This window comes from Pelobates fuscus, chromosome 2, assembly GCF_036172605.1.
Source record: "Pelobates fuscus isolate aPelFus1 chromosome 2, aPelFus1.pri, whole genome shotgun sequence".
Classification (NCBI taxonomy): Eukaryota; Metazoa; Chordata; class Amphibia; order Anura; family Pelobatidae; genus Pelobates; species Pelobates fuscus.
The window spans coordinates 287,040,715-287,064,280 of NC_086318.1; the positions used below are offsets into that span (position 1 = coordinate 287,040,715).

General features: G+C 41.8%; 74 pseudogenes; all 74 read right to left on the reverse strand.

Annotated features, from left to right (window-relative positions):
- Nucleotides 1-240: 240 nt before the first annotated feature.
- On the reverse strand, nt 241-361 carry LOC134588210 (5S ribosomal RNA; annotated as a pseudogene).
- A 134-nt stretch (nt 362-495) lies between these two features.
- On the reverse strand, nt 496-614 carry LOC134592512 (5S ribosomal RNA; annotated as a pseudogene).
- Nucleotides 615-1,172: 558 nt separating this feature from the next.
- LOC134597804 (5S ribosomal RNA) lies at nt 1,173-1,291 on the reverse strand (annotated as a pseudogene).
- Nucleotides 1,292-1,759: 468 nt separating this feature from the next.
- LOC134588315 (5S ribosomal RNA) lies at nt 1,760-1,880 on the reverse strand (annotated as a pseudogene).
- Nucleotides 1,881-2,014: 134 nt separating this feature from the next.
- LOC134588389 (5S ribosomal RNA) lies at nt 2,015-2,133 on the reverse strand (annotated as a pseudogene).
- Nucleotides 2,134-2,267: 134 nt separating this feature from the next.
- Nucleotides 2,268-2,386, reverse strand: LOC134594563 (5S ribosomal RNA; annotated as a pseudogene).
- Nucleotides 2,387-2,520: 134 nt separating this feature from the next.
- Nucleotides 2,521-2,639, reverse strand: LOC134594955 (5S ribosomal RNA; annotated as a pseudogene).
- Nucleotides 2,640-2,773: 134 nt separating this feature from the next.
- LOC134595210 (5S ribosomal RNA) lies at nt 2,774-2,892 on the reverse strand (annotated as a pseudogene).
- A 479-nt stretch (nt 2,893-3,371) lies between these two features.
- On the reverse strand, nt 3,372-3,490 carry LOC134588166 (5S ribosomal RNA; annotated as a pseudogene).
- A 134-nt stretch (nt 3,491-3,624) lies between these two features.
- Nucleotides 3,625-3,743, reverse strand: LOC134588167 (5S ribosomal RNA; annotated as a pseudogene).
- Nucleotides 3,744-4,120: 377 nt separating this feature from the next.
- Nucleotides 4,121-4,239, reverse strand: LOC134592524 (5S ribosomal RNA; annotated as a pseudogene).
- Nucleotides 4,240-4,373: 134 nt separating this feature from the next.
- LOC134588150 (5S ribosomal RNA) lies at nt 4,374-4,492 on the reverse strand (annotated as a pseudogene).
- A 134-nt stretch (nt 4,493-4,626) lies between these two features.
- On the reverse strand, nt 4,627-4,745 carry LOC134594564 (5S ribosomal RNA; annotated as a pseudogene).
- Nucleotides 4,746-4,879: 134 nt separating this feature from the next.
- Nucleotides 4,880-4,998, reverse strand: LOC134589081 (5S ribosomal RNA; annotated as a pseudogene).
- Nucleotides 4,999-5,132: 134 nt separating this feature from the next.
- Nucleotides 5,133-5,251, reverse strand: LOC134597882 (5S ribosomal RNA; annotated as a pseudogene).
- Nucleotides 5,252-5,385: 134 nt separating this feature from the next.
- Nucleotides 5,386-5,504, reverse strand: LOC134596825 (5S ribosomal RNA; annotated as a pseudogene).
- A 134-nt stretch (nt 5,505-5,638) lies between these two features.
- On the reverse strand, nt 5,639-5,757 carry LOC134595669 (5S ribosomal RNA; annotated as a pseudogene).
- Nucleotides 5,758-5,982: 225 nt separating this feature from the next.
- LOC134589246 (5S ribosomal RNA) lies at nt 5,983-6,101 on the reverse strand (annotated as a pseudogene).
- A 134-nt stretch (nt 6,102-6,235) lies between these two features.
- On the reverse strand, nt 6,236-6,354 carry LOC134587729 (5S ribosomal RNA; annotated as a pseudogene).
- A 135-nt stretch (nt 6,355-6,489) lies between these two features.
- Nucleotides 6,490-6,608, reverse strand: LOC134588404 (5S ribosomal RNA; annotated as a pseudogene).
- Nucleotides 6,609-6,833: 225 nt separating this feature from the next.
- On the reverse strand, nt 6,834-6,952 carry LOC134588043 (5S ribosomal RNA; annotated as a pseudogene).
- A 134-nt stretch (nt 6,953-7,086) lies between these two features.
- LOC134596826 (5S ribosomal RNA) lies at nt 7,087-7,205 on the reverse strand (annotated as a pseudogene).
- Nucleotides 7,206-7,339: 134 nt separating this feature from the next.
- LOC134595670 (5S ribosomal RNA) lies at nt 7,340-7,458 on the reverse strand (annotated as a pseudogene).
- A 225-nt stretch (nt 7,459-7,683) lies between these two features.
- LOC134589247 (5S ribosomal RNA) lies at nt 7,684-7,802 on the reverse strand (annotated as a pseudogene).
- A 477-nt stretch (nt 7,803-8,279) lies between these two features.
- On the reverse strand, nt 8,280-8,398 carry LOC134597278 (5S ribosomal RNA; annotated as a pseudogene).
- A 225-nt stretch (nt 8,399-8,623) lies between these two features.
- LOC134597893 (5S ribosomal RNA) lies at nt 8,624-8,742 on the reverse strand (annotated as a pseudogene).
- A 134-nt stretch (nt 8,743-8,876) lies between these two features.
- LOC134587730 (5S ribosomal RNA) lies at nt 8,877-8,995 on the reverse strand (annotated as a pseudogene).
- A 135-nt stretch (nt 8,996-9,130) lies between these two features.
- On the reverse strand, nt 9,131-9,249 carry LOC134588903 (5S ribosomal RNA; annotated as a pseudogene).
- A 225-nt stretch (nt 9,250-9,474) lies between these two features.
- On the reverse strand, nt 9,475-9,593 carry LOC134588055 (5S ribosomal RNA; annotated as a pseudogene).
- A 134-nt stretch (nt 9,594-9,727) lies between these two features.
- LOC134596358 (5S ribosomal RNA) lies at nt 9,728-9,846 on the reverse strand (annotated as a pseudogene).
- Nucleotides 9,847-10,223: 377 nt separating this feature from the next.
- On the reverse strand, nt 10,224-10,342 carry LOC134589342 (5S ribosomal RNA; annotated as a pseudogene).
- A 134-nt stretch (nt 10,343-10,476) lies between these two features.
- LOC134595881 (5S ribosomal RNA) lies at nt 10,477-10,595 on the reverse strand (annotated as a pseudogene).
- A 134-nt stretch (nt 10,596-10,729) lies between these two features.
- On the reverse strand, nt 10,730-10,848 carry LOC134598195 (5S ribosomal RNA; annotated as a pseudogene).
- Nucleotides 10,849-11,073: 225 nt separating this feature from the next.
- On the reverse strand, nt 11,074-11,192 carry LOC134594386 (5S ribosomal RNA; annotated as a pseudogene).
- Nucleotides 11,193-11,417: 225 nt separating this feature from the next.
- LOC134597905 (5S ribosomal RNA) lies at nt 11,418-11,536 on the reverse strand (annotated as a pseudogene).
- Nucleotides 11,537-11,670: 134 nt separating this feature from the next.
- Nucleotides 11,671-11,789, reverse strand: LOC134588470 (5S ribosomal RNA; annotated as a pseudogene).
- Nucleotides 11,790-11,924: 135 nt separating this feature from the next.
- LOC134588904 (5S ribosomal RNA) lies at nt 11,925-12,043 on the reverse strand (annotated as a pseudogene).
- A 225-nt stretch (nt 12,044-12,268) lies between these two features.
- LOC134588066 (5S ribosomal RNA) lies at nt 12,269-12,387 on the reverse strand (annotated as a pseudogene).
- A 134-nt stretch (nt 12,388-12,521) lies between these two features.
- LOC134596359 (5S ribosomal RNA) lies at nt 12,522-12,640 on the reverse strand (annotated as a pseudogene).
- Nucleotides 12,641-13,017: 377 nt separating this feature from the next.
- On the reverse strand, nt 13,018-13,136 carry LOC134589353 (5S ribosomal RNA; annotated as a pseudogene).
- Nucleotides 13,137-13,270: 134 nt separating this feature from the next.
- On the reverse strand, nt 13,271-13,389 carry LOC134595882 (5S ribosomal RNA; annotated as a pseudogene).
- A 134-nt stretch (nt 13,390-13,523) lies between these two features.
- LOC134587955 (5S ribosomal RNA) lies at nt 13,524-13,642 on the reverse strand (annotated as a pseudogene).
- Nucleotides 13,643-13,867: 225 nt separating this feature from the next.
- On the reverse strand, nt 13,868-13,986 carry LOC134597917 (5S ribosomal RNA; annotated as a pseudogene).
- A 134-nt stretch (nt 13,987-14,120) lies between these two features.
- Nucleotides 14,121-14,239, reverse strand: LOC134588471 (5S ribosomal RNA; annotated as a pseudogene).
- Nucleotides 14,240-14,374: 135 nt separating this feature from the next.
- On the reverse strand, nt 14,375-14,493 carry LOC134588405 (5S ribosomal RNA; annotated as a pseudogene).
- A 225-nt stretch (nt 14,494-14,718) lies between these two features.
- On the reverse strand, nt 14,719-14,837 carry LOC134588078 (5S ribosomal RNA; annotated as a pseudogene).
- Nucleotides 14,838-14,971: 134 nt separating this feature from the next.
- Nucleotides 14,972-15,090, reverse strand: LOC134589366 (5S ribosomal RNA; annotated as a pseudogene).
- Nucleotides 15,091-15,467: 377 nt separating this feature from the next.
- LOC134588546 (5S ribosomal RNA) lies at nt 15,468-15,586 on the reverse strand (annotated as a pseudogene).
- Nucleotides 15,587-15,720: 134 nt separating this feature from the next.
- On the reverse strand, nt 15,721-15,839 carry LOC134598142 (5S ribosomal RNA; annotated as a pseudogene).
- Nucleotides 15,840-16,216: 377 nt separating this feature from the next.
- Nucleotides 16,217-16,335, reverse strand: LOC134594714 (5S ribosomal RNA; annotated as a pseudogene).
- Nucleotides 16,336-16,469: 134 nt separating this feature from the next.
- LOC134587734 (5S ribosomal RNA) lies at nt 16,470-16,588 on the reverse strand (annotated as a pseudogene).
- A 225-nt stretch (nt 16,589-16,813) lies between these two features.
- Nucleotides 16,814-16,932, reverse strand: LOC134594387 (5S ribosomal RNA; annotated as a pseudogene).
- Nucleotides 16,933-17,157: 225 nt separating this feature from the next.
- LOC134597929 (5S ribosomal RNA) lies at nt 17,158-17,276 on the reverse strand (annotated as a pseudogene).
- A 134-nt stretch (nt 17,277-17,410) lies between these two features.
- LOC134588472 (5S ribosomal RNA) lies at nt 17,411-17,529 on the reverse strand (annotated as a pseudogene).
- Nucleotides 17,530-17,664: 135 nt separating this feature from the next.
- On the reverse strand, nt 17,665-17,783 carry LOC134588406 (5S ribosomal RNA; annotated as a pseudogene).
- Nucleotides 17,784-18,008: 225 nt separating this feature from the next.
- On the reverse strand, nt 18,009-18,127 carry LOC134588090 (5S ribosomal RNA; annotated as a pseudogene).
- A 134-nt stretch (nt 18,128-18,261) lies between these two features.
- LOC134589378 (5S ribosomal RNA) lies at nt 18,262-18,380 on the reverse strand (annotated as a pseudogene).
- A 377-nt stretch (nt 18,381-18,757) lies between these two features.
- LOC134588548 (5S ribosomal RNA) lies at nt 18,758-18,876 on the reverse strand (annotated as a pseudogene).
- Nucleotides 18,877-19,010: 134 nt separating this feature from the next.
- On the reverse strand, nt 19,011-19,129 carry LOC134597416 (5S ribosomal RNA; annotated as a pseudogene).
- Nucleotides 19,130-19,354: 225 nt separating this feature from the next.
- Nucleotides 19,355-19,473, reverse strand: LOC134597941 (5S ribosomal RNA; annotated as a pseudogene).
- A 225-nt stretch (nt 19,474-19,698) lies between these two features.
- Nucleotides 19,699-19,817, reverse strand: LOC134597011 (5S ribosomal RNA; annotated as a pseudogene).
- Nucleotides 19,818-19,951: 134 nt separating this feature from the next.
- LOC134596381 (5S ribosomal RNA) lies at nt 19,952-20,070 on the reverse strand (annotated as a pseudogene).
- Nucleotides 20,071-20,206: 136 nt separating this feature from the next.
- On the reverse strand, nt 20,207-20,325 carry LOC134588196 (5S ribosomal RNA; annotated as a pseudogene).
- Nucleotides 20,326-20,459: 134 nt separating this feature from the next.
- Nucleotides 20,460-20,578, reverse strand: LOC134596175 (5S ribosomal RNA; annotated as a pseudogene).
- A 134-nt stretch (nt 20,579-20,712) lies between these two features.
- Nucleotides 20,713-20,831, reverse strand: LOC134597979 (5S ribosomal RNA; annotated as a pseudogene).
- A 134-nt stretch (nt 20,832-20,965) lies between these two features.
- Nucleotides 20,966-21,084, reverse strand: LOC134597408 (5S ribosomal RNA; annotated as a pseudogene).
- Nucleotides 21,085-21,218: 134 nt separating this feature from the next.
- Nucleotides 21,219-21,337, reverse strand: LOC134594241 (5S ribosomal RNA; annotated as a pseudogene).
- A 225-nt stretch (nt 21,338-21,562) lies between these two features.
- LOC134597012 (5S ribosomal RNA) lies at nt 21,563-21,681 on the reverse strand (annotated as a pseudogene).
- Nucleotides 21,682-21,815: 134 nt separating this feature from the next.
- On the reverse strand, nt 21,816-21,934 carry LOC134596383 (5S ribosomal RNA; annotated as a pseudogene).
- Nucleotides 21,935-22,313: 379 nt separating this feature from the next.
- Nucleotides 22,314-22,432, reverse strand: LOC134596187 (5S ribosomal RNA; annotated as a pseudogene).
- A 134-nt stretch (nt 22,433-22,566) lies between these two features.
- LOC134596248 (5S ribosomal RNA) lies at nt 22,567-22,685 on the reverse strand (annotated as a pseudogene).
- A 134-nt stretch (nt 22,686-22,819) lies between these two features.
- LOC134597409 (5S ribosomal RNA) lies at nt 22,820-22,938 on the reverse strand (annotated as a pseudogene).
- A 134-nt stretch (nt 22,939-23,072) lies between these two features.
- LOC134594242 (5S ribosomal RNA) lies at nt 23,073-23,191 on the reverse strand (annotated as a pseudogene).
- Nucleotides 23,192-23,325: 134 nt separating this feature from the next.
- LOC134596438 (5S ribosomal RNA) lies at nt 23,326-23,444 on the reverse strand (annotated as a pseudogene).
- Nucleotides 23,445-23,566: the final 122 nt, after the last annotated feature.

Here is a 23,566-nt window from a genome sequence, read left to right on the forward strand (position 1 = left end):
TTACGGCACCTGAGGTTCCTAGTTGGTCTCCCATACAAGTACTAACCAAGCCCATGTCTGGATGGCTTCCGAGATCTGACATTTTCAAACTGGTATGGCCGTAAGTGAAATTAAGAGAATGCGATCTCGTTAATGTTGGTAGAATATCAAACTCTGGTTGCGACAAAAGACAAGATGCTTCTGGATAGGGAAAAAAGTGGTCTGATTATGACATCATAATGCAAAAAAGAAATAAACAAAAGCTTACGGCACCTGAGGTTCCTAGTTGGTCTCCCATACAAGTACTAACCAGGCCCGAGTCTGGATGGCTTCCAAGAGATCTGACGAGATCAGGCATTTTCAGACTGGTATGGCCGTAAGTGAAATTAAGAGAATGCGATCTCGCTAATGTTGGTAGAATATCAAACTCTGGTTGCGACAAAAGACAAGGCGCTTCTGGATAGGGAAAAAAGTGGTCTGATTATGACATCATAATGCAAAAAAGAAATAAACAAAAGCTTACGGCACCTGAGGTTCCTAGTTGGTCTCCCATACAAGTACTAACCAGGCCCGAGTCTGGATGGCTTCCGAGATCTGACGAGATCAGGCATTTTCAGACTGGTATGGCCGTAAGTGAAATTAAGAGAATGCGATCTCGCTAATGTTGGTAGAATATCAAACTCTGGTTGCGACAAAAGACAAGACGCTTCTGGATAGGGAAAAAAGTGGTCTGATTATGACATCATAATGCAAAAAAGAAATAAACAAAAGCTTACGGCACCTGAGGTTCCTAGTTGGTCTCCCATAGGGAAAAAAGTGGTCTGATTATGACATCATAATGAAAAAAAGAAATAAACAAAAGCTTACGGCACCTGAGGTTCCTAGTTGGTCTCCCATACAAGTACTAACCAGGCCCGAGTCTGGATGGCTTCCGAGATCTGGCATTTTCAGACTGGTATGGCCGTAAGTGAAATTAAGAGAATGCAATCTCGCTAATGTTGGTAGAATATCAAACTCTGGTTGCGACAAAAGACAAGACGCTTCTGGATAGGGAAAAAAGTGGTCTGATTATGACATCATAATGCAAAAAATAAATAAACAAAAGCTTACGGCACCTGAGGTTCCTAGTTGGTCTCCCATAGGGAAAAAAGTGGTCTGATTATGACATCATAATGCAAAAAAGAAATAAACAAATCTTACGGCACCTGAGGTTCCTAGTTGGTCTCCCATACAAGTACTAACCAGGCCTGAGTCTGGATGGCTTCCGAGATCTGAAGAGATCAGGCATTTTCAGACTGGTATGGCCGTAAGTGAAATTAAGAGAATGCGATCTCGCTAATGTTGGTAGAATATCAAACTCTGGTTGCGACAAAAGACAAGACGCTTCTGGATAGGGAAAAAAGTGGTCTGATTATGACATCATAATGCAAAAAAGAAATAAACAAAAGCTTACGGCACCTGAGGTTCCTAGTTGGTCTCCCATAGGGAAAAAAGTGGTCTGATTATGACATCATAATGCAAAAAAGAAATAAATAAAAGCTTACGGCACCTGAGGTTCCTAGTTGGTCTCCCATACAAGTACTAACCAAGCCCAAGTCTGGATGGCTTCCGAGATCTGACATTTTCAGACTGGTATGGCCGTAAGTGAAATTAAGAGAATGCGATCTCGTTAATGTTGGTAGAATATCAAACTCTGGTTGCGACAAAAGACAAGATGCTTCTGGATAGGGAAAAAAGTGGTCTGATTATGACATCATAATGCAAAAAAGAAATAAACAAAAGCTTACGGCACCTGAGGTTCCTAGTTGGTCTCCCATACAAGTACTAACCAGGCCCGAGTCTGGATGGCTTCAAAGAGATCTGACGAGATCAGGCATTTTCAGACTGGTATGGCCGTAAGTGAAATTAAGAGAATGCGATCTCGCTAATGTTGGTAGAATATCAAACTCTGGTTGCGACAAAAGACAAGGCGCTTCTGGATAGGGAAAAAAGTGGTCTGATTATGACATCATAATGCAAAAAAGAAATAAACAAAAGCTTACGGCACCTGAGGTTCCTAGTTGGTCTCCCATACAAGTAATAACCAAACCCGAGTCTGGATGGCTTCCGAGATCTGACGAGATCAGGCATTTTCAGACTGGTATGGCCGTAAGTGAAATTAAGAGAATGCGATCTCGCTAATGTTGGTAGAATATCAAACTCTGGTTGCGACAAAAGACAAGACGCTTCTGGATAGGGAAAAAAGTGGTCTGATTATGACATCATAATGCAAAAAAGAAATAAACAAAAGCTTACGGCACCTGAGGTTCCTAGTTGGTCTCCCATACAAGTACTAACCAGGCCCGAGTCTGGATGGATTCCGAGATCTGATGAGATCAGGCATTTTCAGACTGGTATGGCCGTAAGTGAAATTAAGAGAATGCGATTTTGCTAATGTTGGTAGAATATCAAACTCTGGTTGCGACAAAAGACAAGACGCTTCTGGATAGGGAAAAAAGTGGTCTGATTATGACATCATAATGCAAAAAATAAATAAACAAATGCTTACGGCACCTGAGGTTCCTAGTTGGTCTCCCATACAAGTACTAACCAGACCCGAGTCTGGATAGCTTCCGAGATCTGACGAGATCAGGCATTTTCAGACTGGTATGGCCGTAAGTGAAATTCAGTGAATGCGATCTCGCTAATGTTGGTAGAATATCAAACTCTGGTTGCGACAAAAGACAAGACGCTTCTGGATAGGGAAAAAAGTGGTCTGATTATGACATCATAATGCAAAAAAGAAATAAACAAAAGCTTACGGCACCTGAGGTTCCTAGTTGGTCTCCCATACAAGTACTAACCAGGCCCGAGTCTGGATGGATTCCGAGATCTGATGAGATCAGGCATTTTCAGACTGGTATGACCGTAAGTGAAATTAAGAGAATGCGATCTCGCTAATGTTGGTAGAATATCAAACTCTGGTTGCGACAAAAGACAAGACGCTTCTGGATAGGGAAAAAAAGTGGTCTGATTATGACATCATAATGCAAAAAAGAAATAAACAAAAGCTTACGGCACCTGAGGTTCCTAGTTTGTCTCCCATACAAGTACTAACCAGGCCCGAGTCTTGATGGCTTCCGAGATCTGACAAGATCAGGCATTTACAGACTGGTATGGCCGTAAATGAAATTAAGAGAATGCGATCTCGCTAATGTTGGTAGAATATCAAACTCTGGTTGCGACAAAAGACAAGACGCTTCTGGATAGGGAAAAAAGTGGTCTGATTATGACATCATAATGCAAAAAAGAAATAAACAAAAGCTTACGGCACCTGAGGTTCCTAGTTGGTCTCCCATAGGGAAAAAAGTGGTCTGATTATGACATCATAATGCAAAAAAGAAATAAACAAAAGCTTACGGCACCTGAGGTTCCTAGTTGGTCTCCCATACAAGTACTAAACAGGGCCGAGTCTGGATGGCTTCCGAGATCTGACAAGATCAGGCATTTTCAGACTGGTATGGCCGTAAGTGAAATTAAGAGAATGCGATCTCGCTAATGTTGGTAGAATATCAAACTCTGGTTGCGACAAAAGACAAGACGCTTCTGGATAGGGAAAAAAGTGGTCTGATTATGACATCATAATGCAAAAAAGAAATAAACATAAGCTTACGGCACCTGAGGTTCCTAGTTGGTCTCCCATACAAGTACTAAACAGGGCCGAGTCTGGATGGCTTCCGAGATCTGACAAGATCAGGCATTTTCAGACTGGTATGGCCGTAAGTGAAATTAAGAGAATGCGATCTCGCTAATGTTGGTAGAATATCAAACTCTGGTTGCGACAAAAGACAAGACGCTTCTGGATAGGGAAAAAAGTGGTCTGATTATGACATCATAATGCAAAAAAGAAATAAACATAAGCTTACGGCACCTGAGGTTCCTAGTTGGTCTCCCATACAAGTACTAACCAAGCCCAAGTCTGGATGGCTTCCGAGATCTGACATTTTCAGACTGGTATGGCCGTAAGTGAAATTAAGAGAATGCGATCTCGTTAATGTTGGTAGAATATCAAACTCTGGTTGCGACAAAAGACAAGATACTTCTGGATAGGGAAAAAAGTGGTCTGATTATGACATCATAATGCAAAAAAGAAATAAACAAAAGCTTACGGCACCTGAGGTTCCTAGTTGGTCTCCCATACAAGTACTAACCAGGCCCGAGTCTGGATGGCTTCCGAGATCTGACGAGATCAGGCATTTTCAGACTGGTATGGCCGTAAGTGAAATTAAGAGAATGCGATCTCGCTAATGTTGGTAGAATATCAAATTCTGGTTGCGACAAAAGACAAGACGCTTCTGGATAGGGAAAAAAGTGGTCTGATTATGACATCATAATGCAAAAAAGAAATAAACAAAAGCTTAGGGCACCTGAGGTTCCTAGTTGGTCTCCCATACAAGTACTAACCAGACCCGAGTCTGGATGGCTTCCGAGATCTGACGAGATCAGGCATTTTCAGACTGGTATGGCCGTAAGTGAAATTAAGAGAATGCGATCTCGCTAATGTTGGTAGAATATCAAACTCTGGTTGCGACAAAAGACAAGACGCTTCTGGATAGGGAAAAAAGTGGTCCGATTATGACATCATAATGCAAAAAAGAAATAAACAAAAGCTTACGGCACCTGAGGTTCCTAGTTGGTCTCCCATACAAGTACTAACCAGGCCCGAGTCTGGATGGATTCCGAGATCTGATGAGATCAGGCATTTTCAGACTGGTATGGCCGTAAGTGAAATTAAGAGAATGCGATCTCGCTAATGTTGGTAGAATATCAAACTCTGGTTGCGACAAAAGACAAGACGCTTCTGGATAGGGAAAAAAGTGGTCTGATTATGACATCATAATGCAAAAAATAAATAAACAAAAGCTTACGGCACCTGAGGTTCCTAGTTTGTCTCCCATACAAGTACGAACCAGGCCCGAGTCTGGATGGCTTCCGAGATCTGACGAGATCATGCATTTTCAGACTGGTATGGCCGTAAGTGAAATTACAAGAATGCGATCTCGCTAATGTTGGTAGAATATCAAACTCTGGTTGCGACAAAAGACAAGACGCTTCTGGATAGGGAAAAAAGTGGTCTGATTATGACATCATAATGCAAAAAAGAAATAAACAAAAGCTTACGGCACCTGAGGTTCCTAGTTGGTCTCCCATACAAGTACTAACCAGGCCCAAGTCTGGATGGCTTCCGAGATCTGACGAGATCAGGCATTTTCAGACTGGTATGGCCGTAAGTGAAATTAAGAGAATGCGATCTCGCTAATGTTGGTAGAATATCAAACTCTGGTTGCGACAAAAGACAAGACGCTTCTGGATAGGGAAAAAAGTGGTCTGATTATGACATCATAATGCAAAAAAGAAATAAACAAAAGCTTACGGCACCTGAGGTTCCTAGTTTGTCTCCCATACAAGTACTAACCAGGCCCGAGTCTGGATGGCTTCTGAGATCTGACGAGATCAGGCATTTTCAGACTGGTATGGCCGTAAGTGAAATTACGAGAATGCGATCTCGCTAATGTTGGTAGAATATCAAACTCTGGTTGCGACAAAAGACAAGACGCTTCTGGATAGGGAAAAAAGTGGTCTGATTATGACATCATAATGCAAAAAAGAAATAAACAAAAGCTTACGGCACCTGAGGTTCCTAGTTGGTCTCCCATACAAGTACTAACCAGGCCCAAGTCTGGATGGCTTCCGAGATCTGACAAGATCAGGCATTTTCAGACTGGTATGGCCGTAAGTGAAATTAAGAGAATGCGATCTCGCTAATGTTGGTAGAATATCAAACTCTGGTTGCGACAAAAGACAAGACGCTTCTGGATAGGGAAAAAAGTGGTCTGATTATGACATCATAATGCAAAAAAGAAATAAACAAAAGCTTACGGCACCTGAGGTTCCTAGTTGGTCTCCCATAGGGAAAAAAGTGGTCTGATTATGACATCATAATGCAAAAAAGAAATAAACAAAAGCTTACGGCACCTGAGGTTCCTAGTTGGTCTCCCATACAAGTACTAACGAGGCCCGAGTATGGATGGTTTCCGAGATCTGACGAGATCAGGCATTTTCAGACTTGTATGGCCGTAAGTGAAATTAAGAGAATGCGATCTCGCTAATGTTGGTAGAATATCAAACTCTGGTTGCGACAAAAGACAAGACGCTTCTGGATAGGGAAAAAAGTGGTCTGATTATGACATCATAGTGCAAAAAAGAAATAAACAAAAGCTTAGGGCACCTGAGGTTCCTAGTTGGTCTCCCATACAAGTACTAACCAGGCCCGAGTCTGGATAGCTTCCGAGATCTGACGAGATCAGGCATTTTCAGACTGGTATGGCTGTAAGTGAAATTAAGAGAATGCGATCTCGCTAATGTTGGTAGAATATCAAACTCTGGTTGCGACAAAAGACAAGACGCTTCTGCATAGGGAAAAAAGTGGTCTGATTATGACATCATAATGCAAAAAAAGAAATAAACAAAAGCTTACGGCACCTGAGGTTCCTAGTTGGTCTCCCATACAAGTACTAACCAGACCCGAGTCTGGATGGCTTCCGAGATCTGACAAGATCAGGCATTTTCAGACTGATATGGCCGTAAGTGAAATTAAGAGAATGCGATCTCGCTAATGTTGGTAGAATATCAAACTCTGGTTGCGACAAAAGACAAGACGCTTCTGGATAGGGAAAAAAGTGGTCTGATTATGACATCATAATGCAAAAAAGAAATAAACAAAAGCTTACGGCACCTGAGGTTCCTAGTTGGTCTCCCATAGGGAAAAAAGTGGTCTGATTATGACATCATAATGCAAAAAAGAAATAAACAAAAGCTTACGGCACCTGAGGTTCCTAGTTGGTCTCCCATGCAAGTACTAACCAGGCCCAAGTCTGGATGGCTTCCGAGATCTGACGAGATCAGGCATTTTCAGACTGGTATGGCCGTAAGTGAAATTAAGAGAATGCGATCTCGTTAATGTTGGTAGAATATCAAACTCTGGTTGCGACAAAAGACAAGACGCTTCTGGATAGGGAAAAAAGTGGTCTGATTATGACATCATAATGCAAAAAAGAAATAAACAAAAGCTTACGGCACCTGAGGTTCCTAGTTTGTCTCCCATACAAGTACTAACCAGGCCCGAGTCTGGATGGCTTCTGAGATCTGACGAGATCAGGCATTTTCAGACTGGTATGGCCGTAAGTGAAATTACGAGAATGCGATCTCGCTAATGTTGGTAGAATATCAAACTCTGGTTGCGACAAAAGACAAGACGCTTCTGGATAGGGAAAAAAGTGGTCTGATTATGACATCATAATGCAAAAAAGAAATAAACAAAAGCTTACGGCACCTGAGGTTCCTAGTTGGTCTCCCATACAAGTACTAACCAGGCCCAAGTCTGGATGGCTTCCGAGATCTGACAAGATCAGGCATTTTCAGACTGGTATGGCCGTAAGTGAAATTAAGAGAATGCGATCTCGCTAATGTTGGTAGAATATCAAACTCTGGTTGCGACAAAAGACAAGACGCTTCTGGATAGGGAAAAAAGTGGTCTGATTATGACATCATAATGCAAAAAAGAAATAAACAAAAGCTTACGGCACCTGAGGTTCCTAGTTGGTCTCCCATAGGGAAAAAAGTGGTCTGATTATGACATCATAATGCAAAAAAGAAATAAACAAAAGCTTACGGCACCTGAGGTTCCTAGTTGGTCTCCCATACAAGTACTAACGAGGCCCGAGTATGGATGGTTTCCGAGATCTGACGAGATCAGGCATTTTCAGACTTGTATGGCCGTAAGTGAAATTAAGAGAATGCGATCTCGCTAATGTTGGTAGAATATCAAACTCTGGTTGCGACAAAAGACAAGACGCTTCTGGATAGGGAAAAAAGTGGTCTGATTATGACATCATAGTGCAAAAAAGAAATAAACAAAAGCTTACGGCACCTGAGGTTCCTAGTTGGTCTCCCATACAAGTACTAACCAGACCGAGTCTGGATGGCTTCCAAGATCTGACGAGATCAGGCATTTTCAGACTGGTATTGCCGTAACTGAAATTAAGAGAATGCGATCTCGCTAATGTTGGTAGAATATCAAACTCTGGTTGCGACAAAAGACAAGACGCTTCTGGATAGGGAAAAAAGTGGTCTGATTATGACATCATAATGCAAAAAAGAAATAAACAAAAGCTTACGGCACCTGAGGTTCCTAGTTGGTCTCCCATAGGGAAAAAAGTGGTCTGATTATGACATCATAATGCAAAAAAGAAATAAACAAAAGCTTACAGCACCTGAGGTTCCTAGTTGGTCTCCCATACAAGTACTAACCAGGCCCGAGTCTGGATGGCTTACGAGATCTGACGAGATCAGGCATTTTCAGACTGGTATGGCCGTAAGTGAAATTAAGAGAATGCGATCTCGCTAATGTTGGTAGAATATCAAACTCTGGTTGCGACAAAAGACAAGACGCTTCTGGATAGGGAAAAAAGTGGTCTGATTATGACATCATAATGCAAAAAAGAAATAAACAAAAGCTTACGGCACCTGAGGTTCCTAGTTGGTCTCCCATAGGGAAAAAAGTGGTCTGATTATGACATCATAATGCAAAAAAGAAATAAACGAAAGCTTACGGCACCTGAGGTTCCTAGTTGGTCTCCCATACAAGTACTAACCAGGCCCAAGTCTGGATGGCTTCCGAGATCTGACGAGATCAGGCATTTTCAGACTGGTATGGCCGTAAGTGAAATTAAGAGAATGCGATCTCGTTAATGTTGGTAGAATATCAAACTCTGGTTGCGACAAAAGACAAGATGCTTCTGGATAGGGAAAAAAGTGGTCTGATTATGACATCATAATGCAAAAAAGAAATAAACAAAAGCTTAGGGCACCTGAGGTTCCTAGTTGGTCTCCCATACAAGTACTAACCAGGCCCGAGTCTGGATAGCTTCCGAGATCTGACGAGATCAGGCATTTTCAGACTGGTATGGCTGTAAGTGAAATTAAGAGAATGCGATCTCGCTAATGTTGGTAGAATATCAAACTCTGGTTGCGACAAAAGACAAGACGCTTCTGCATAGGGAAAAAAGTGGTCTGATTATGACATCATAATGCAAAAAAAGAAATAAACAAAAGCTTACGGCACCTGAGGTTCCTAGTTGGCCTCCCATACAAGTACTAACCAGACCCGAGTCTGGATGGCTTCCGAGATCTGACAAGATCAGGCATTTTCAGACTGATATGGCCGTAAGTGAAATTAAGAGAATGCGATCTCGCTAATGTTGGTAGAATATCAAACTCTGGTTGCGACAAAAGACAAGACGCTTCTGGATAGGGAAAAAAGTGGTCTGATTATGACATCATAATGCAAAAAAGAAATAAACAAAAGCTTACGGCACCTGAGGTTCCTAGTTGGTCTCCCATAGGGAAAAAAGTGGTCTGATTATGACATCATAATGCAAAAAAGAAATAAACAAAAGCTTACGGCACCTGAGGTTCCTAGTTGGTCTCCCATGCAAGTACTAACCAGGCCCAAGTCTGGATGGCTTCCGAGATCTGACGAGATCAGGCATTTTCAGACTGGTATGGCCGTAAGTGAAATTAAGAGAATGCGATCTCGTTAATGTTGGTAGAATATCAAACTCTGGTTGCGACAAAAGACCAGATGTTTCTGGATAGGGAAAAAAGTGGTCTGATTATGACATCATAATGCAAAAAAGAAATAAACAAAAGCTTACAGCACCTGAGGTTCCTAGTTGGTCTCCCATACAAGTACTAACCAGGCCCGAGTCTGGATGACTTCCGATATCTGATGAGATCAGGCATTTTCAGACTGGTATGGCCATAAGTGAAATTAAGAGAATGCGATCTCGCTAATGTTGGTAGAATATCAAACTCTGGTTGCGACAAAAGACAAGACGCTTCTGGATAGGGAAAAAAGTGGTCTGATTATGACATCATAATGCAAAAAATAAATAAACAAAAGCTTACGGCACCTGAGGTTCCTAGTTGGTCTCCCATACAAGAACTAACCAGGCCCGAGTCTGGATGGCTTCCGAGATCTGACATTTTCATACTGGCATGGCCGTAAGTGAAATTAAGAGAATGCGATCTCGCTAATGTTGTTAGAATATCAAACTCTGTTTGCGACAAAAGACAAGACGCTTCTGGATAGGGAAAAAAGTGGTCTGATTATGACATCATAATGCAAAAAAGAAATAAACAAAAGCTTACAGCACCTGAGGTTCCTAGTTGGTCTCCCATACAAGTACTAACCAGGCCCGAGTCTGGATGACTTCCGAGATCTGATGAGATCAGGCATTTTCAGACTGGTATGGCCATAAGTGAAATTAAGAGAATGCGATCTCGCTAATGTTGGTAGAATATCAAACTCTGGTTGCGACAAAAGACAAGACGCTTCTGGATAGGGAAAAAAGTGGTCTGATTATGACATCATAATGCAAAAAAGAAATAAACAAAAGCTTACGGCACCTGAGGTTCCTAGTTGGTCTCCCATACAAGTACTAACCAGACCCGAGTCTGGATGGCTTCCGAGATCTGACGAGATCAGGCATTTTCAGACTGGTATGGCCGTAAGTGAAATTAAGAGAATGCGATCTCGCTTATGTTGGTAGAATATCAAACTCTGGTTGCGACAAAAGACAAGACGCTTCTGGATAGGGAAAAAAGTGGTCTGATTATGACATCATAGTGCAAAAAAGAAATAAACAAAAGCTTACGGCACCTGAGGTTCCTAGTTGGTCTCCCATACAAGTACTAACCAGGCCCGAGTCTGGATGGCTTCCGAGATCTGAAGAGATCAGGCATTTTCAGACTGGTATTGCCGTAACTGAAATTAAGAGAATGCGATCTCGCTAATGTTGGTAGAATATCAAACTCTGGTTGCGACAAAAGACAAGACGCTTCTGGATAGGGAAAAAAGTGGTCTGATTATGACATCATAATGCAAAAAAGAAATAAACAAAAGCTTACGGCACCTGAGGTTCCTAGTTGGTCTCCCATAGGGAAAAAAGTGGTCTGATTATGACATCATAATGCAAAAAAGAAATAAACAAAAGCTTACAGCACCTGAGGTTCCTAGTTGGTCTCCCATACAAGTACTAACCAGGCCCGAGTCTGGATGGCTTCCGAGATCTGACGAGATCAGGCATTTTCAGACTGGTATGGCCGTAAGTGAAATTAAGAGAATGCGATCTCGCTAATGTTGGTAGAATATCAAACTCTGGTTGCGACAAAAGACAAGACGCTTCTGGATAGGGAAAAAAGTGGTCTGATTATGACATCATAATGCAAAAAAGAAATAAACAAAAGCTTACGGCACCTGAGGTTCCTAGTTGGTCTCCCATAGGGAAAAAAGTGGTCTGATTATGACATCATAATGCAAAAAATAAATAAACGAAAGCTTACGGCACCTGAGGTTCCTAGTTGGTCTCCCATACAAGTACTAACCAGGCCCAAGTCTGGATGGCTTCCGAGATCTGACGAGATCAGGCATTTTCAGACTGGTATGGCCGTAAGTGAAATTAAGAGAATGCGATCTCGTTAATGTTGGTAGAATATCAAACTCTGGTTGCGACAAAAGACAAGATGCTTCTGGATAGGGAAAAAAGTGGTCTGATTATGACATCATAATGCAAAAAAGAAATAAACAAAAGCTTAGGGCACCTGAGGTTCCTTGTTGGTCTCCCATACAAGTACTAACCAGGCCCGAGTCTGGATAGCTTCCGAGATCTGACGAGATCAGGCATTTTCAGACTGGTATGGCTGTAAGTGAAATTAAGAGAATGCGATCTCGCTAATGTTGGTAGAATATCAAACTCTGGTTGCGACAAAAGACAAGACGCTTCTGCATAGGGAAAAAAGTGGTCTGATTATGACATCATAATGCAAAAAAAGAAATAAACAAAAGCTTACGGCACCTGAGGTTCCTAGTTGGCCTCCCATACAAGTACTAACCAGACCCGAGTCTGGATGGCTTCCGAGATCTGACAAGATCAGGCATTTTCAGACTGATATGGCCGTAAGTGAAATTAAGAGAATGCGATCTCGCTAATGTTGGTAGAATATCAAACTCTGGTTGCGACAAAAGACAAGACGCTTCTGGATAGGGAAAAAAGTGGTCTGATTATGACATCATAATGCAAAAAAGAAATAAACAAAAGCTTACGGCACCTGAGGTTCCTAGTTGGTCTCCCATAGGGAAAAAAGTGGTCTGATTATGACATCATAATGCAAAAAAGAAATAAACAAAAGCTTACGGCACCTGAGGTTCCTAGTTGGTCTCCCATGCAAGTACTAACCAGGCCCAAGTCTGGATGGCTTCCGAGATCTGACGAGATCAGGCATTTTCAGACTGGTATGGCCGTAAGTGAAATTAAGCGAATGCGATCTCGTTAATGTTGGTAGAATATCAAACTCTGGTTGCGACAAAAGACCAGATGTTTCTGGATAGGGAAAAAAGTGGTCTGATTATGACATCATAATGCAAAAAAGAAATAAACAAAAGCTTACAGCACCTGAGGTTCCTAGTTGGTCTCCCATACAAGTACTAACCAGGCCCGAGTCTGGATGACTTCCGATATCTGATGAGATCAGGCATTTTCAGACTGGTATGGCCATAAGTGAAATTAAGAGAATGCGATCTCGCTAATGTTGGTAGAATATCAAACTCTGGTTGCGACAAAAGACAAGACGCTTCTGGATAGGGAAAAAAGTGGTCTGATTATGACATCATAATGCAAAAAATAAATAAACAAAAGCTTACGGCACCTGAGGTTCCTAGTTGGTCTCCCATACAAGAACTAACCAGGCCCGAGTCTGGATGGCTTCCGAGATCTGACATTTTCATACTGGCATGGCCGTAAGTGAAATTAAGAGAATGCGATCTCGCTAATGTTGTTAGAATATCAAACTCTGTTTGCGACAAAAGACAAGACGCTTCTGGATAGGGAAAAAAGTGATCTGATTATGACATCATAATGCAAAAAAGAAATAAACAAAAGCTTACAGCACCTGAGGTTCCTAGTTGGTCTCCCATACAAGTACTAACCAGGCCCGAGTCTGGATGACTTCCGAGATCTGATGAGATCAGGCATTTTCAGACTGGTATGGCCATAAGTGAAATTAAGAGAATGCGATCTCGCTAATGTTGGTAGAATATCAAACTCTGGTTGCGACAAAAGACAAGACGCTTCTGGATAGGGAAAAAAGTGGTCTGATTATGACATCATAATGCAAAAAAGAAATAAACAAAAGCTTACGGCACCTGAGGTTCCTAGTTGGTCTCCCATACAAGTACTAACCAGACCCGAGTCTGGATGGCTTCCGAGATCTGACGAGATCAGGCATTTTCAGACTGGTATGGCCGTAAGTGAAATTAAGAGAATGCGATCTCGCTTATGTTGGTAGAATATCAAACTCTGGTTGCGACAAAAGACAAGACGCTTCTGGATAGGGAAAAAAGTGGTCTGATTATGACATCATAGTGCAAAAAAGAAATAAACAAAAGCTTACGGCACCTGAGGTTCCTAGTTGGTCTCCCATACAAGTACTAACCAGGCCCGAGTCTGGATGGCTTCAGAGATCTGAAGAGATCAGGCATTTTCAGACTGGTATTGCCGTAACTGAAATTAAGAGAATGCGATCTCGCTAATGTTGGTAGAATATCAAACTCTGGTTGCGACAAAAGACAAGACGCTTCTGGATAGGGAAAAAAGTGGTCTGATTATGACATCATAATGCAAAAAAGAAATAAACAAAAGCTTACGGCACCTGAGGTTCCTAGTTGGTCTCCCATAGGGAAAAAAGTGGTCTGATTATGACATCATAATGCAAAAAATAAATAAACGAAAGCTTACGGCACCTGAGGTTCCTAGTTGGTCTCCCATACAAGTACTAACCAGGCCCAAGTCTGGATGGCTTCCGAGATCTGACGAGATCAGGCATTTTCAGACTGGTATGGCCGTAAGTGAAATTAAGAGAATGCGATCTCGTTAATGTTGGTAGAATATCAAACTCTGGTTGCGACAAAAGACAAGATGCTTCTGGATAGGGAAAAAAGTGGTCTGATTATGACATCATAATGCAAAAAAGAAATAAACAAAAGCTTAGGGCACCTGAGGTTCCTTGTTGGTCTCCCATACAAGTACTAACCAGGCCCGAGTCTGGATAGCTTCCGAGATCTGACGAGATCAGGCATTTTCAGACTGGTATGGCTGTAAGTGAAATTAAGAGAATGCGATCTCGCTAATGTTGGTAGAATATCAAACTCTGGTTGCGACAAAAGACAAGACGCTTCTGCATAGGGAAAAAAGTGGTCTGATTATGACATCATAATGCAAAAAAAGAAATAAACAAAAGCTTACGGCACCTGAGGTTCCTAGTTGGTCTCCCATACAAGTACTAACCAGACCCGAGTCTGGATGGCTTCCGAGATCTGACAAGATCAGGCATTTTCAGACTGATATGGCCGTAAGTGAAATTAAGAGAATGCGATCTCGCTAATGTTGGTAGAATATCAAACTCTGGTTGCGACAAAAGACAAGACGCTTCTGGATAGGGAAAAAAGTGGTCTGATTATGACATCATAATGCAAAAAAGAAATAAACAAAAGCTTACGGCACCTGAGGTTCCTAGTTGGTCTCCCATAGGGAAAAAAGTGGTCTGATTATGACATCATAATGCAAAAAAGAAATAAACAAAAGCTTACGGCACCTGAGGTTCCTAGTTGGTCTCCCATGCAAGTACTAACCAGGCCCAAGTCTGGATGGCTTCCGAGATCTGACGAGATCAGGCATTTTCAGACTGGTATGGCCGTAAGTGAAATTAAGAGAATGCGATCTCGTTAATGTTGGTAGAATATCAAACTCTGGTTGCGACAAAAGACCAGATGTTTCTGGATAGGGAAAAAAGTGGTCTGATTATGACATCATAATGCAAAAAAGAAATAAACAAAAGCTTACAGCACCTGAGGTTCCTAGTTGGTCTCCCATACAAGTACTAACCAGGCCCGAGTCTGGATGACTTCCGAGATCTGATGAGATCAGGCATTTTCAGACTGGTATGGCCATAAGTGAAATTAAGAGAATGCGATCTCGCTAATGTTGGTAGAATATCAAACTCTGGTTGCGACAAAAGACAAGACGCTTCTGGATAGGGAAAAAAGTGGTCTGATTATGACATCATAATGCAAAAAATAAATAAACAAAAGCTTACGGCACCTGAGGTTCCTAGTTGGTCTCCCATACAAGAACTAACCAGGCCCGAGTCTGGATGGCTTCCGAGATCTGACATTTTCATACTGGCATGGCCGTAAGTGAAATTAAGAGAATGCGATCTCGCTAATGTTGTTAGAATATCAAACTCTGTTTGCGACAAAAGACAAGACGCTTCTGGATAGGGAAAAAAGTGGTCTGATTATGACATCATAATGCAAAAAAGAAATAAACAAAAGCTTACGGCACCTGAGGTTCCTAGTTGGTCTCCCATACAAGTACTAACCAGACCCGAGTCTGGATGGCTTCCGAGATCTGACGAGATTAAGCATTTTCAGACTGGTATGGCCGTAAGTGAAATTAAGAGAATGCGATCTCGCTAATGTTGGTAGAATATCAAACTCTGGTTGCGACAAAAGACAAGACGCTTCTGGATAGGGAAAAAAGTGGTCTGATTATGACATCATAATGCAAAAAAGAAATAAACAAAAGCTTACGGCACCTGAGGTTCCTAGTTGGTCTCCCATACAAGTACTAAACAGGCCCGAGTCTGGATGGCTTCCGAGATTTGACGAGATCAGGCATTTTCAGACTGGTATGGCCATAAGTGAAATTAAGAGAATGCGATCTCGCTAATGTTGGTAGAATATCAAACTCTGGTTGCGACAAAAGACAAGACGCTTCTGGATAGGGAAAAAAGTGGTCTGATTATGACATCATAATGCAAAAAATAAATAAACAAAAGCTTACGGCACCTGAGGTTCCTAGTTGGTCTCCCATACAAGAACTAACCAGGCCCGAGTCTGGATGGCTTCCGAGATCTGACATTTTCATACTGGCATGGCCGTAAGTGAAATTAAGAGAATGCGATCTCGCTAATGTTGTTAGAATATCAAACTCTGTTTGCGACAAAAGACAAGACGCTTCTGGATAGGGAAAAAAGTGGTCTGATTATGACATCATAATGCAAAAAAGAAATAAACAAAAGCCTACAGCACCTGAGGTTCCTAGTTGGTCTCCCATACAAGTACTAACCAGGCCCGAGTCTGGATGACTTCCGAGATCTGATGAGATCAGGCATTTTCAGACTGGTATGGCCATAAGTGAAATTAAGAGAATGCGATCTCGCTAATGTTGGTAGAATATCAAACTCTGGTTGCGACAAAAGACAAGACGCTTCTGGATAGGGAAAAAAGTGGTCTGATTATGACATCATAATGCAAAAAAGAAATAAACAAAAGCTTACGGCACCTGAGGTTCCTAGTTGGTCTCCCATACAAGTACTAACCAGACCCGAGTCTGGACGGCTTCCGAGATCTGACGAGATCAGGCATTTTCAGACTGGTATGGCCGTAAGTGAAATTAAGAGAATGCGATCTCGCTTATGTTGGTAGAATATCAAACTCTGGTTGCGACAAAAGACAAGACGCTTCTGGATAGGGAAAAAAGTGGTCTGATTATGACATCATAGTGCAAAAAAGAAATAAACAAAAGCTTACGGCACCTGAGGTTCCTAGTTGGTCTCCCATAGGGAAAAAAGTGGTCTGATTATGACATCATAATGCAAAAAAGAAATAAACAAAAGCTTACAGCACCTGAGGTTCCTAGTTGGTCTCCCATACAAGTACTAACCAGGCCCGAGTCTGGATGGCTTCCGAGATCTGACGAGATCAGGCATTTTCAGACTGGTATGGCCGTAAGTGAAATTAAGAGAATGCGATCTCGCTAATGTTGGTAGAATATCAAACTCTGGTTGCGACAAAAGACAAGACGCTTCTGGATAGGGAAAAAAGTGGTCTGATTATGACATCATAATGCAAAAAAGAAATAAACAAAAGCTTACGGCACCTGAGGTTCCTAGTTGGTCTCCCATAGGGAAAAAAGTGGTCTGATTATGACATCATAATGCAAAAAATAAATAAACGAAAGCTTACGGCACCTGAGGTTCCTAGTTGGTCTCCCATACAAGTACTAACCAGGCCCAAGTCTGGATGGCTTCCGAGATCTGACGAGATCAGGCATTTTCAGACTGGTATGGCCGTAAGTGAAATTAAGAGAATGCGATCTCGTTAATGTTGGTAGAATATCAAACTCTGGTTGCGACAAAAGACAAGATGCTTCTGGATAGGGAAAAAAGTGGTCTGATTATGACATCATAATGCAAAAAAGAAATAAACAAAAGCTTAGGGCACCTGAGGTTCCTTGTTGGTCTCCCATACAAGTACTAACCAGGCCCGAGTCTGGATAGCTTCCGAGATCTGACGAGATCAGGCATTTTCAGACTGGTATGGCTGTAAGTGAAATTAAGAGAATGCGATCTCGCTAATGTTGGTAGAATATAAAACTCTGGTTGCGACAAAAGACAAGACGCTTCTGCATAGGGAAAAAAGTGGTCTGATTATGACATCATAATGCAAAAAAAGAAATAAACAAAAGCTTACGGCACCTGAGGTTCCTAGTTGGTCTCCCATACAAGTACTAACCAGACCCGAGTCTGGATGGCTTCCGAGATCTGACAAGATCAGGCATTTTCAGACTGATATGGCCGTAAGTGAAATTAAGAGAATGCGATCTCGCTAATGTTGGTAGAATATCAAACTCTGGTTGCGACAAAAGACAAGACGCTTCTGGATAGGGAAAAAAGTGGTCTGATTATGACATCATAATGCAAAAAAGAAATAAACAAAAGCTTACGGCACCTGAGGTTCCTAGTTGGTCTCCCATAGGGAAAAAAGTGGTCTGATTATGACATCATAATGCAAAAAAGAAATAAACAAAAGCTTACGGCACCTGAGGTTCCTAGTTGGTCTCCCATGCAAGTACTAACCAGGCCCAAGTCTGGATGGCTTCCGAGATCTGACGAGATCAGGCATTTTCAGACTGGTATGGCCGTAAGTGAAATTAAGAGAATGCGATCTCGTTAATGTTGGTAGAATATCAAACTCTGGTTGCGACAAAAGACCAGATGTTTCTGGATAGGGAAAAAAGTGGTCTGATTATGACATCATAATGCAAAAAAGAAATAAACAAAAGCTTACAGCACCTGAGGTTCCTAGTTGGTCTCCCATACAAGTACTAACCAGGCCCGAGTCTGGATGACTTCCGAGATCTGATGAGATCAGGCATTTTCAGACTGGTATGGCCATAAGTGAAATTAAGAGAATGCGATCTCGCTAATGTTGGTAGAATATCAAACTCTGGTTGCGACAAAAGACAAGACGCTTCTGGATAGGGAAAAAAGTGGTCTGATTATGACATCATAATGCAAAAAATAAATAAACAAAAGCTTACGGCACCTGAGGTTCCTAGTTGGTCTCCCATACAAGAACTAACCAGGCCCGAGTCTGGATGGCTTCCGAGATCTGACATTTTCATACTGGCATGGCCGTAAGTGAAATTAAGAGAATGCGATCTCGCTAATGTTGTTAGAATATCAAACTCTGTTTGCGACAAAAGACAAGACGCTTCTGGATAGGGAAAAAAGTGGTCTGATTATGACATCATAATGCAAAAAAGAAATAAACAAAAGCTTACGGCACCTGAGGTTCCTAGTTGGTCTCCCATACAAGTACTAACCAGACCCGAGTCTGGATGGCTTCCGAGATCTGACGAGATTAAGCATTTTCAGACTGGTATGGCCGTAAGTGAAATTAAGAGAATGCGATCTCGCTAATGTTGGTAGAATATCAAACTCTGGTTGCGACAAAAGACAAGACGCTTCTGGATAGGGAAAAAAGTGGTCTGATTATGACATCATAATGCAAAAAAGAAATAAACAAAAGCTTACGGCACCTGAGGTTCCTAGTTGGTCTCCCATACAAGTACTAAACAGGCCCGAGTCTGGATGGCTTCCGAGATTTGACGAGATCAGGCATTTTCAGACTGGTATGGCCGTAAGTGAAATTAAGAGAATGCGATCTCGCTAATGTTGGTAGAATATCAAACTCTGGTTGCGACAAAAGACAAGATGCTTCTGGATAGGGAAAAAAGTGGTCTGATTATGACATCATAATGCAAAAAAGAAATAAACAAAAGCTTACGGCACCTGAGGTTCCTAGTTGGTCTCCCATAGGGAAAAAAGTGGTCTGATTATGACATCATAATGCAAAAAAGAAATAAACAAAAGCTTACGGCACCTGAGGTTCCTAGTTGGTCTCCCATACAAGTACTAACCAGGCCCAAGTCTGGATGGCTTCCGAGATCTGACGAGATCAGGCATTTTCAGACTGGTATGGCCGTAAGTGAAATTAAGAGAATGCGATCTCGCTAATGTTGGTAGAATATCAAACTCTGGTTGCGACAAAAGACAAGACGCTTCTGGATAGGGAAAAAAGTGGTCTGATTATGACATCATAATGCAAAAAAGAAATAAACAAAAGCTTATGGCACCTGAGGTTCCTAGTTGATCTCCCATAGGGAAAAAAGTGGTCTGATTATGACATCATAATGCAAAAAAGAAATAAACAAAAGCTTACGTCACCTGAGGTTCCTAGTTGGTCTCCCATACAAGTACTAACCAGGCCCAAGTCTGGATGGCTTCCGAGATCTGACGAGATCAGGCATTTTCAGACTGGTATGGCCATAAGTGAAATTAAGAGAATGCGATCTCGTTAATGTTGGTAGAATATCAAACTCTGGTTGCGACAAAAGACAAGATGCTTCTGGATAGGGAAAAAAGTGGTCTGATTATGACATCATAATGCAAAAAAGAAATAAACAAAAGCTTACGGCACCTGAGGTTCCTAGTTGGTCTCCCATACAAGTATTAACCAGGCCCGAGTCTGGATGGCTTCCGAGATCTGACGAGATCAGGCATTTTCAGACTGGTATGGCCGTAAGTGAAATTAAGAGAATGCGATCTCGCTAATGTTGGTAGAATATCAAACTCTGGTTGCGACAAAAGACAAGACGCTTCTGGATAGGGAAAAAAGTGGTCTGATTATGACATCATAATGCAAAAAAAAAAAATAAACAAAAGCTTACGGCACCTGAGGTTCCTAGTTGGTCTCCCATACAAGTACTAACCAGGCCCGAGTCTGCATGGCTTCCGAGATCTGATGAGATCAGGCATTTTCAGACTGGTATGGCCGTACGTGAAATTAAGAGAATGCGATCTCGCTAATGTTGGTAGAATATCAAACTCTGGTTGCGACAAAAGACAAGACGCTTCTGGACAGGGAAAAAAGTGGTCTGATTATGACATCATAATGCAAAAAAGAAATAAACAAAAGCTTACGGCACCTGAGGTTCCTAGTTGGTCTCCCATACAAGTACTAACCAGGCCCGAGTCTGGATGGCTTCCGAGATCTGATGAGATCAGGCATTTTCAGACTGGTATGGCCGTAAGTGAAATCAAGCGAATGCGATCTCGCTAATGTTGGTAGAATATCAAACTCTGGTTGCGACAAAAGACAAGACGCTTCTGGATAGGGAAAAAAGTGGTCTGATTATGACATCATAATGCAAAAAAGAAATAAACAAAAGCTTACAGCACCTGAGGTTCCTAGTTGGTCTCCCATACAACTACTAACCAGGCCCGAGTCTGGATGGCTTCCGAGATCTGACGAGTTCAGGCATTTTCAGACTGGTATGGCCGTAAGTGAAATTAAGAGAATGCAATCTCGCTAATGTTGGTAGAATATCAAACTCTGGTTGCGACAAAAGACAAGACGCTTCTGGATAGGGAAAAAAGTGGTCTGATTATGACATAATAATGCAAAAAAGAAATAAACAAAAGCTTACGGCACCTGAGGTTCCTAGTTGGTCTCCCATACAAGTACTAACCAGGCCCAAATCTGGATGGCTTCCGAGATCTGACAAGATCAGGCATTTTCAGACTGGTATGGCCGTAAGTGAAGTTAAGAGAATGCGATCTCGTTAATGTTGGTAGAATATCAAACTCTGGTTGCGACAAAAGACAAGACGCTTCTGGATAGGGAAAAAAGTGGTCTGATTATGACATCATAATGCAAAAAAGAAATAAACAAAAGCTTACGGCACCTGAGCTTCCTAGTTGGTCTCCCATACAAGTACTAACCAGGCCCGAGCCTGGATGGCTTCCGAGATCTGACGAGATCAGGCATTTTCAGACTGGTATGGCCGTAAGTGAATTTAAGAGAATGCGATCTCGCTAATGTTGGTATAATATCAAACTCTGGTTGCGACAAAAGACAAGACGCTTCTGGATAGGGAAAAAAGTGGTCTGATTATGACATCATAATGCAAAAAAGAAATAAACAAAAGCTTACGGCACCTGAGGTTCCTAGTTGATCTCCCATAGGGAAAAAAGTGGTCTGATTATGACATCATAATGCAAAAAAGAAATAAACAAAAGCTTACGTCACCTGAGGTTCCTAGTTGGTCTCCCATACAAGTACTAACCAGGCCCAAGTCTGGATGGCTTCCGAGATCTGACGAGATCAGGCATTTTCAGACTGGTATGGCCATAAGTGAAATTAAGAGAATGCGATCTCGTTAATGTTGGTAGAATATCAAACTCTGGTTGCGACAAAAGACAAGATGCTTCTGGATAGGGAAAAAAGTGGTCTGATTATGACATCATAATGCAAAAAAGAAATAAACAAAAGCTTACGGCACCTGAGGTTCCTAGTTGGTCTCCCATACAAGTATTAACCAGGCCCGAGTCTGGATGGCTTCCGAGATCTGACGAGATCAGGCATTTTCAGACTGGTATGGCCGTAAGTGAAATTAAGAGAATGCGATCTCGCTAATGTTGGTAGAATATCAAACTCTGGTTGCGACAAAAGACAAGACGCTTCTGGATAGGGAAAAAAGTGGTCTGATTATGACATCATAATGCAAAAAAAAAAAATAAACAAAAGCTTACGGCACCTGAGGTTCCTAGTTGGTCTCCCATACAAGTACTAACCAGGCCCGAGTCTGCATGGCTTCCGAGATCTGGCATTTTCAGACTGGTATGGCCGTACGTGAAATTAAGAGAATGCGATCTCGCTAATGTTGGTAGAATATCAAACTCTGGTTGCGACAAAAGACAAGACGCTTCTGGACAGGGAAAAAAGTGGTCTGATTATGACATCATAATGCAAAAAAGAAATAAACAAAAGCTTACGGCACCTGAGGTTCCTAGTTGGTCTCCCATACAAGTACTAACCAGGCCCGAGTCTGGATGGCTTCCGAGATCTGATGAGATCAGGCATTTTCAGACTGGTATGGCCGTAAGTGAAATCAAGCGAATGCGATCTCGCTAATGTTGGTAGAATATCAAACTCTGGTTGCGACAAAAGACAAGACGCTTCTGGATAGGGAAAAAAGTGGTCTGATTATGACATCATAATGCAAAAAAGAAATAAACAAAAGCTTACAGCACCTGAGGTTCCTAGTTGGTCTCCCATACAAGTACTAACCAGGCCCGAGTCTGGATGGCTTCCGAGATCTGACGAGTTCAGGCATTTTCAGACTGGTATGGCCGTAAGTGAAATTAAGAGAATGCAATCTCGCTAATGTTGGTAGAATATCAAACTCTGGTTGCGACAAAAGACAAGACGCTTCTGGATAGGGAAAAAAGTGGTCTGATTATGACATAATAATGCAAAAAAGAAATAAACAAAAGCTTACGGCACCTGAGGTTCCTAGTTGGTCTCCCATACAAGTACTAACCAGGCCCAAATCTGGATGGCTTCCGAGATCTGACAAGATCAGGCATTTTCAGACTGGTATGGCCGTAAGTGAAGTTAAGAGAATGCGATCTCGTTAATGTTGGTAGAATATCAAACTCTGGTTGCGACAAAAGACAAGACGCTTCTGGATAGGGAAAAAAGTGGTCTGATTATGACATCATAATGCAAAAAAGAAATAAACAAAAGCTTACGGCACCTGAGCTTCCTAGTTGGTCTCCCATACAAGTACTAACCAGGCCCGAGCCTGGATGGCTTCCGAGATCTGACGAGATCAGGCATTTTCAGACTGGTATGGCCGTAAGTGAATTTAAGAGAATGCGATCTCGCTAATGTTGGTATAATATCAAACTCTGGTTGCGACAAAAGACAAGACGCTTCTGGATAGGGAAAAAAGTGGTCTGATTATGACATCATAATGCAAAAAAGAAATAAACAAAAGCTTACGGCACCTGAGGTTCCTAGTTGGTCTCCCATACAAGTACTAACCAGGCCCGAGTCTGGATGGCTTCCGAGATCTGACAAGATCAGGCATTTTCAGACTGGTATGGCCGTAAGTGAAATTAAGCGAATGCGATCTCGCTAATGTTGGTAGAATATCAAACTCTGGTTGCGACAAAAGACAAGACGCTTCTGGATAGGGAAAAAAGTGGTCTGATTATGACATCATAATGCAAAAAA